Below are 7,438 nucleotides of genomic sequence, written 5' to 3'. Positions count from 1 at the left end.
ATGCACTGAATTAGGAACTGAGGAGTCAAGAGTGTAATTCAGCGCCTTGCAGGATACATCACACCGTGGGCTTATATCTTATTCCATAAGCACAGTTTGATGCCAAACCCAGATTGTCATATTGATATGCATAGTTGTAAGAAAACTTGAACGAAGGCAGTCAGGATCAATTAAAGAAACACAAATCCACGATGCAACCCTTCTGGGGCTTGATTAAAGCGTGTTCGTTTCTTGAGTGGCTTGTTTAGCCCCAGCCCTCATCTTCAGCTGTCACACACCCCTTTGCTTCTTCTTTGAGGAGTTTTATTTATTTTAAAGAGAAGAAGAAAATGTTTTATAATGTACAGAGTGCACAGTCACCTGTTGATGCAGGGTGGTAGAATAAAGAAAGTGTACAGTAAAGATTTTATTGAAGCGCTTGTATATATTTCAACAGTTGCACAATCAGAAGCAGCATGTTCTTAAAGGGGGATTGACAACTTTCCTTATTTGATTTTTTTTTTTTTTAAACCTGTGCGTGTTTCTTGAGTGGATTTATTTTCTAAGAAAAAACCTAAAAGAATCCAACCTGTGGATTCCATTCTAGAGTTGTACGTCACGGCCGTCGTTGTGTTCATGAAGAAAAGAACTAATGTGTAAATAATAATAAAAGAGTTATTTAAATAGTGTTTGTGTCTCATTTTCTTTCTTCTTTCTGGACTGCAGTGCCAATCTCTACACCTTAAACCAAGATGTGTGGACTTCAGTTAACCTGCACAGTTGACCCTGTCTCATGTAAGTTTTACAGTTGACGGTCTCTTGTTTTAGTTCACATGTGCCGTCTCTCTCCTGGTAGAAGTGTTCTCCGGAGCACTGGGTGTGCAAGAGGACTGCAAAGCAGAGTGTTCCTGTCAAAGGACACGACAATCTCATACCACAAGGGACTGGGCTGACTGCAACCTATATTCACACAAGAGGCTGGGCTGACTGCAAACTATTCACACGAGACTGGGCTGACTACAAGCTATTCACATAAGAGACTGGGTTAGCTGTACAAACTTCACACAAGAGACTGGGCTGCCTGTACAAACTATTGACACGAGACTGGGCTGCCTGTAGAAACTATTAGCTTATAAATCCTGTTCATAAAGAATCCTTGGAATTTGTCAGCTGGTTATTGTGATGACACTTCTGGGGTGTACAGAACTGTTCTGAAATCTGGCAGATTGAATTATAATAGTTTGGAGGTTGTAGTTATAGCTAATGATTGAGTCTCACATACTGTGTTTCTTACCTCGTATGATGAACTCCACACACAAGTTGAACTCCTGGTCTCCATGTTGCTTGGTCAGGAGGAACAAACCTGATCTCTTTCCCAGAGATTCTCTTTATAAATTTTTCTGGCACCAATCCTGTCACTTCCTCCATAAAAGCCCCGTCATAGCTCCTGTTCAAGCAGGGAATATTAACCATTACCATTCCCTTTAAGACACCCAAACCTGAAACTTTATACCAGCAGATCTCTACACATGCATACCAGCAGATCTTCTCTACACATTTATACCAGCAGATCTCTACACATGCATACCAGCAGATCTTCTCTACACATGCATACCAGCAGATCTTCTCTACACATTCATACCAGCAGATCTTCTCTACACACACAGGATGGTCAGCTCCACTGATTTAACACTGGAACTTCCGTCCGTGCATGAGCGGTGCATTGTGGGAATCCAAAGAGTTCCGGTAGCGACTTTTCCCGTCTGTATAATGTAAAATCTGCCTCATTTCCTATTCCAAGTCTTCTCTTCGTAATACGATTGCATTTCTAAACACGATTCAGCTGGATTTATTTAGAGATCGACGTTTTCACCTGGCCTGACGAGCTCTTTATCACTGAAGTGCTGACAGAAATTGCCACCGTCATGCATATTCATGAGCAGTCAAGACCGGGGCATGATTTGGTAGCAGGTTAGGCGTATTATTATTATTAATTATTATTATTATTGCAATCACCACTACAAATAGTACAAATGCCTCGGAGGTGTTCTGCATTTAATTGTGGCAAAACAGAAAAAAAAGGAACATCTCCCTTTTCAGTTATCTTTTGTAAGTTTTTCAACTCCTGAATTCAGCTTTTTATTTATATACAGTAGATGCTGCTTGGTAGTCCTCTAAAAGTTGACATTATCTGAAAGTTGTTAATAAGCGAAAAACCACAGGATAGGATTGGTTCCTGTAAGAACGTTAATAACCAAAAGTTGTCTTTATTAGAGTTTCTAATAAGCGGCATCTATTGTATAAATTATATATTTGTTTTTAATGTTTATCAGTATGAATTGACATAATGTCTGATTTGAATTGGGATAAATATAAATTGTTTCAGATTTAATTCTATTTTAATACCCTTTTACATATGTCAAATTTACATATTTTTAAATTAAACACTATTAATTAATAAAAAAGACATTTTCAATATAGGCAATGTATTTTTAATGCTAGACACTATTTTTAATAACAGGTAATGTATGTTTAATAATAGACATTGTAGTTTTTTAATAATATCCTTTAGCGTCCATTATTAACAATGCATTGTCTATTTATTGTCAATCTATTAATTAATAGCAACTGCTTCATTTAAAAATGTGTTCCTTAAGAAGCTTGTCATTTGGTTGAAGTCTGTTTCATATCCTTTCTCCTTATATGTATGATCCATTGATTACGCATTATTAAGATTTCCATTACATGAGAGCAGATGTTAAAACTTCATGCTGATTTGAACTTGGATCTCACCAAGATAAGCACCAACTAAGACGTAGCTTTACAGTAAACTAATGTGATCCATCTGTGTCTCCATCCATTTGTGCTTCCTTCCATATGATGATGTAGATATCCTTCAGTCTGGTGTTGATGGCTGAAGTGTAATGCTGGCTCCAGGGATCAGCTTATTTTGCCTCCCTGGCGCATCAGCACACACAACGGCTGCAATGCTGGCTCCGGGGATCAACCACAGTGCGTTCTCCCCAGCGCATCAGCATGACAACCGTCTGGATTGAGCTAAGTAGGGTACATCTCTGGGGTCTTCAAGTGGGCACCTTCCATCCTCGGTGTTTCGTCGACTAGCCCACGACACCTCAAGAGGGCTCGACGGTGAATCTGGCGTCCCAGCATCACCCCCCCCCCTCCGTCCCCCACTCAACTCAGCCGAGATTACTTACCCATACATCAGCGTTTCTTTCTTTCTATTGTGCTTGAGATCCCCAGCCAGAATCTTTCCGTCTCAACCACAGCCAGTTGCTGCTCCTCTCTGCTGCTTCAGATAAGTTTTTCACTGTGCGACACAACTCTTGGCCACTGAATCTGACGTCTGAGAAACCGGGTTGTAGAGTGTGCCACAAATCCTCGACAACACACCTCCACTGAGTAAACCAGGACTCTCCATCCTCGCTGTTCCGCTTCAGCGGCTAGTTGAGCATACCGGAGTTTCTTCCTCTCATACGCCTCATCTACAGCATCCTCCCATGGCACCGTTAACTCTACCAGGTTAACAAGTCCTGCTGATCCAGCCCACAATATCTGGTCGAAGGTTAGTGGTGGCAATCTCAGGTGGAAAAATAAGCCGTTGACCAACATCTGTCAGCATTTTCCGGTCTCTAGCAGCTTCCAGTTGTCCTGGGCGAGGATTGGTTTTAACACCTTTTCTTGGTGGTTGCTCTCCTGGGTGGAGGAATGTTGTCTTTTGTGTGTAATGTTTTGATGGAACAGGTGACAACTTATTGGTCATGTTACGCTTGTCTTTCAATGCTAAGACCAAACATTGCAGCACCTGGTCATGGCACCAAGTAAACCGTCCTTGGCTAAGAGCCACCTTACATCCTGTCAAAATGTGCCTTAATGTTGCAGGTGATGAACACAAAGGACATGAGGGATCCTCTCCTACCCAGAGGTTTAGGTTCTATGGTGATGGGAAAACATCATATGTTGACCTGATGAGGAAACTGATCCTGCTCTGTTCCAGTGACCATAGGTCTTGCCAGCCAATCTTGCGTTGTTCCACACTCTCCCATCTCATCCATTCTCCCTGCTTGGCCTGGGAAACTGCCTTTACGCACCTCATCCTCTCCTCCTGCTTTTGCACCTCGTTGATTACCAGCTTCCTCTGTTGAGCTGGAGCTGCCTTGTGCCATGTAGGAGGAGCTGAACTGAGACCAAGACCCCCTCTTCCATGCTGAACTTGCCCCATGATATCACCAATTAGAAGGGCAGCCTTTGCATCCTCCACAGCTTTCTTTGCCGCCCACTTTCTTCCAGTTTTCAACACAGGTGCTGCCTCCCTTACGCATTTGTCGCGTGACTCTACTAATGTAATTTCCAGTCGGACCTTGGTGCACTTAAACTCCTCGGTTAGAGCGGAGACTGGTAGCTGCAGTTTTCCTTTATCATAAAGTCCCACTCTGCTGAGGCAGCGTGGAACTCCCAACCATTTCCTGGTGTATGAACTGATTAAAGCTTCCAACTTCTCTACTGTTGTCAAAGAAACCTTGTACACAGTCCGTGGCCCAAACTGAAAGCACCAGAGTTTTAGTTTGCCTGGTAAAGCGCTGCTGTCTATGCTCTTCAACCCTTCCACTGCTTGTTGTCTAACTTCTCCCACACAAACTGTGTCCTATAGATCCCTGTCGTACCATCTCCCAAACTCTTCACTGGCTTCTCAGACACTGTTGGGATTGCCTCACCATTAATGAAGAACGTTTTATCTACTACTTTACCTTTAATTATAGAGATGCTCCTTGATTTAGTGGGCTTGAATTGCATTCGTGCCCATTCAGTGTTATTGGTCAATTTGCCCAATAACCGATTAGTGCAATGGTTGTCATGTCATCCAAGTATGCTCGAATTGGTGGTAGTCGCATTCCAGAAGCCAAGCGCTCTCCTCCCACTACCCATTTTGATGCCCTAATGATTACTTCCATTGACATGGTAAAAGCCAGTGGAGAAATGGTGCATCCTGCCATTATTCCAACTTCTAGGCATTGCCATGTAGTGCTGAATTCTGAAGTTGAAAAACTAAATTGCAAATCTCCAAAGCAGGCTTTCACTAAATTTGTTATTGTCATCGGTACACTGAAAAAATCAAATGCTGCCCAAAGAAGTTTATGTGGCACTGAACCATATGCATTAGCCAAATCCAGGAATGTCACATTGAGCTCCTTCCTCTCCTTTTTAGCTGATTGAATTTGTTGCCAGATCACATTGATGTGTTCTAAGCATCCTGGGAAACCTGGAATGCCCGCTTTTTGTATTGAAGTGTCAATGAAGCAGTTCTTTAATAGGTAAGCTGACAATCTCTGAGCAATAATGCTGAAGAAAATCTTGCCTTCTACGTTTAATAGGGAAATAGGGCGAAACTGACTGATGCTTGTAGAATCTTTTTCTTTAGGTATAAAGACTCCACCTGCTCGGCGCCATGCTCTTGGTACAACCTGTTTTTCCCACGCCACTTTCATCAATTTCCACAGGATTCGTAGAACTCCTGAAGCACTCTTGTACACTCTGTACGGAACTCCATTAGGCCCTGGAGATGATGAAGCCCTTGCTTTTTTCACAGCTTGCTCTACTTCTTTCCACTTAGGTGGACAGTCCTCCGTTTGGTATTCTGGTGGATTGATAGGTGGGATGTCTGAAGGAATTGACATAGGCTCCTGCCTTTTTGAATCTGTATGTGTTTCCTCCAAATATCTCTCCAACTCAAACTTAGATGCTTTTAGTGTGCCATTCTTCTCACTGGTGAATAACTTCTTTACAAATTTGAATGGGTCTTTATAAAAGTTAGTTCTCGCACGCTCCTTTTTGTAACGTTTCCGTAGGCGCTCAGCTCTGCGCAATGTTGCAAGCTTATCTTTTATGACCCTTTATAAGAGATTGGGTCCCTCCTTCTGACTTTGTTCTGCCCTTTTCCATTGCTTCCTCAGCTGTCTCCTTTCTCTAACTAAGCGTTCAATCTCCTGCTGCCGTCTAGACTTTCCAGGAATAGTTTGTACTTTTTCCTTCCTTTTTTCAACTCCAAACCTCTCATTTCCATATGCATAGATGATGTCCCCAAATTTATCCAGCTTCTTTTCAACTGTTCCACTTAACCTTTCCAATGCAAAGCAGAGATCTGTGTTTACTGTTTACTCCCACACAGTTTTCTCACAAGCTCTTGGCCATTTAACTCCAGGCTTGTGCCCGTTGAGGTTCTTTTCTCTCTTATGCTGGTTTGTCTGACCGGGTTCAAAAGGATCATTAGGTTCATCACTAACTGTGTCCATGCAAGTCCTCCTCACGTCTATGTCAGGGATGCTGATATCCTGCGAACTGTGGTTTGCCTCCTGTCGCTGGATTTCATTCGACTGACTTCTTAAGAAGTACTGATCAATGCGAGGCCCTTGTCCCTTCTTCCTCAAGCATTTCATTCTCCCTTGATGAATCTTCAAACCCCTGACCGATGTCGCCTTGCTCCAGCCGCAGACACAAACCTGGAGTTCCATGTCTTTGCTAACTGCAAATCTTGAACTAGTCTTTTGTGAAGTACTCTCCATACTCATATCCGTTTCCGTTCCTAAGTCACCAAGATAAGCACCAACTAAGACGAAGCTTTACAGTAAACTAATGTGATCCATCTGTGTCTACATCCATTTGCGTTTCCTTCCATATGATGATGTAGATATCCTTCTGTCTGGTGTTAATGGCTGAAGTGTGATGCTGGCTCCAGGGATCAGCTTATTTGCCTCCCCAGCGCATCAGCACACACAACGGCTGCAATGCTGGCTCCGGGGATCAACCACAGTGCGGTCTCCCCAGCGCATCAGCATGACAACCGTCTGGATTGAGTTAAGTAGGGTACATCTCTGGGGTCTTCAAGTGTGCACCTTCCATCCTCGGTGTTTCGTCGACTAGCCCACGACACCTCAAGAGGGCTCGACGGTGAATCTGGTGTCCCAGCATCACCCCCTCTCCGTCCCCCTCTCAACTCAGCCCAGCTTACTTACCCATACATCAGCATTTCTTTCTTTCTATTGTGCTTGAGATCTCCAGCCAGAATCTTTCCGTCTCAACCACAGCCAGTTGCTGCTCCTCTCTGCTGCTTCAGATAAGTTCTTCACTGTGCGACACAACTCTTGGCCACTGAATCCGACGTCTCTGAGAAACCGGGTTGTAGAGTGTGCCACAAATCCTCGACAACCCACCTCCATCCTTGCTGTTCCGCTTCAGCGGCTAGTTGAGCATACCGGAGTTTCTTTAAGTGTCTATTATCAAAAATACAATGTCTATTATTGAAAATAGTGTCTATTAAATACTTTGTATGTTTATGTCTTTTTAATTAAAGCAACTGCTTCATTTAAAAAGATGTAAATTGACATCTCTTTAAATGATCAGCTTGTATTTATATTGTTAGCTTAGTTCTCAGTTACGATTG

This window comes from Acipenser ruthenus, chromosome 38 (genome assembly GCF_902713425.1).
Source record: "Acipenser ruthenus chromosome 38, fAciRut3.2 maternal haplotype, whole genome shotgun sequence".
Classification (NCBI taxonomy): domain Eukaryota; kingdom Metazoa; phylum Chordata; class Actinopteri; order Acipenseriformes; family Acipenseridae; genus Acipenser; species Acipenser ruthenus.
Note: the sequence above shows the minus strand (reverse complement) of the source record.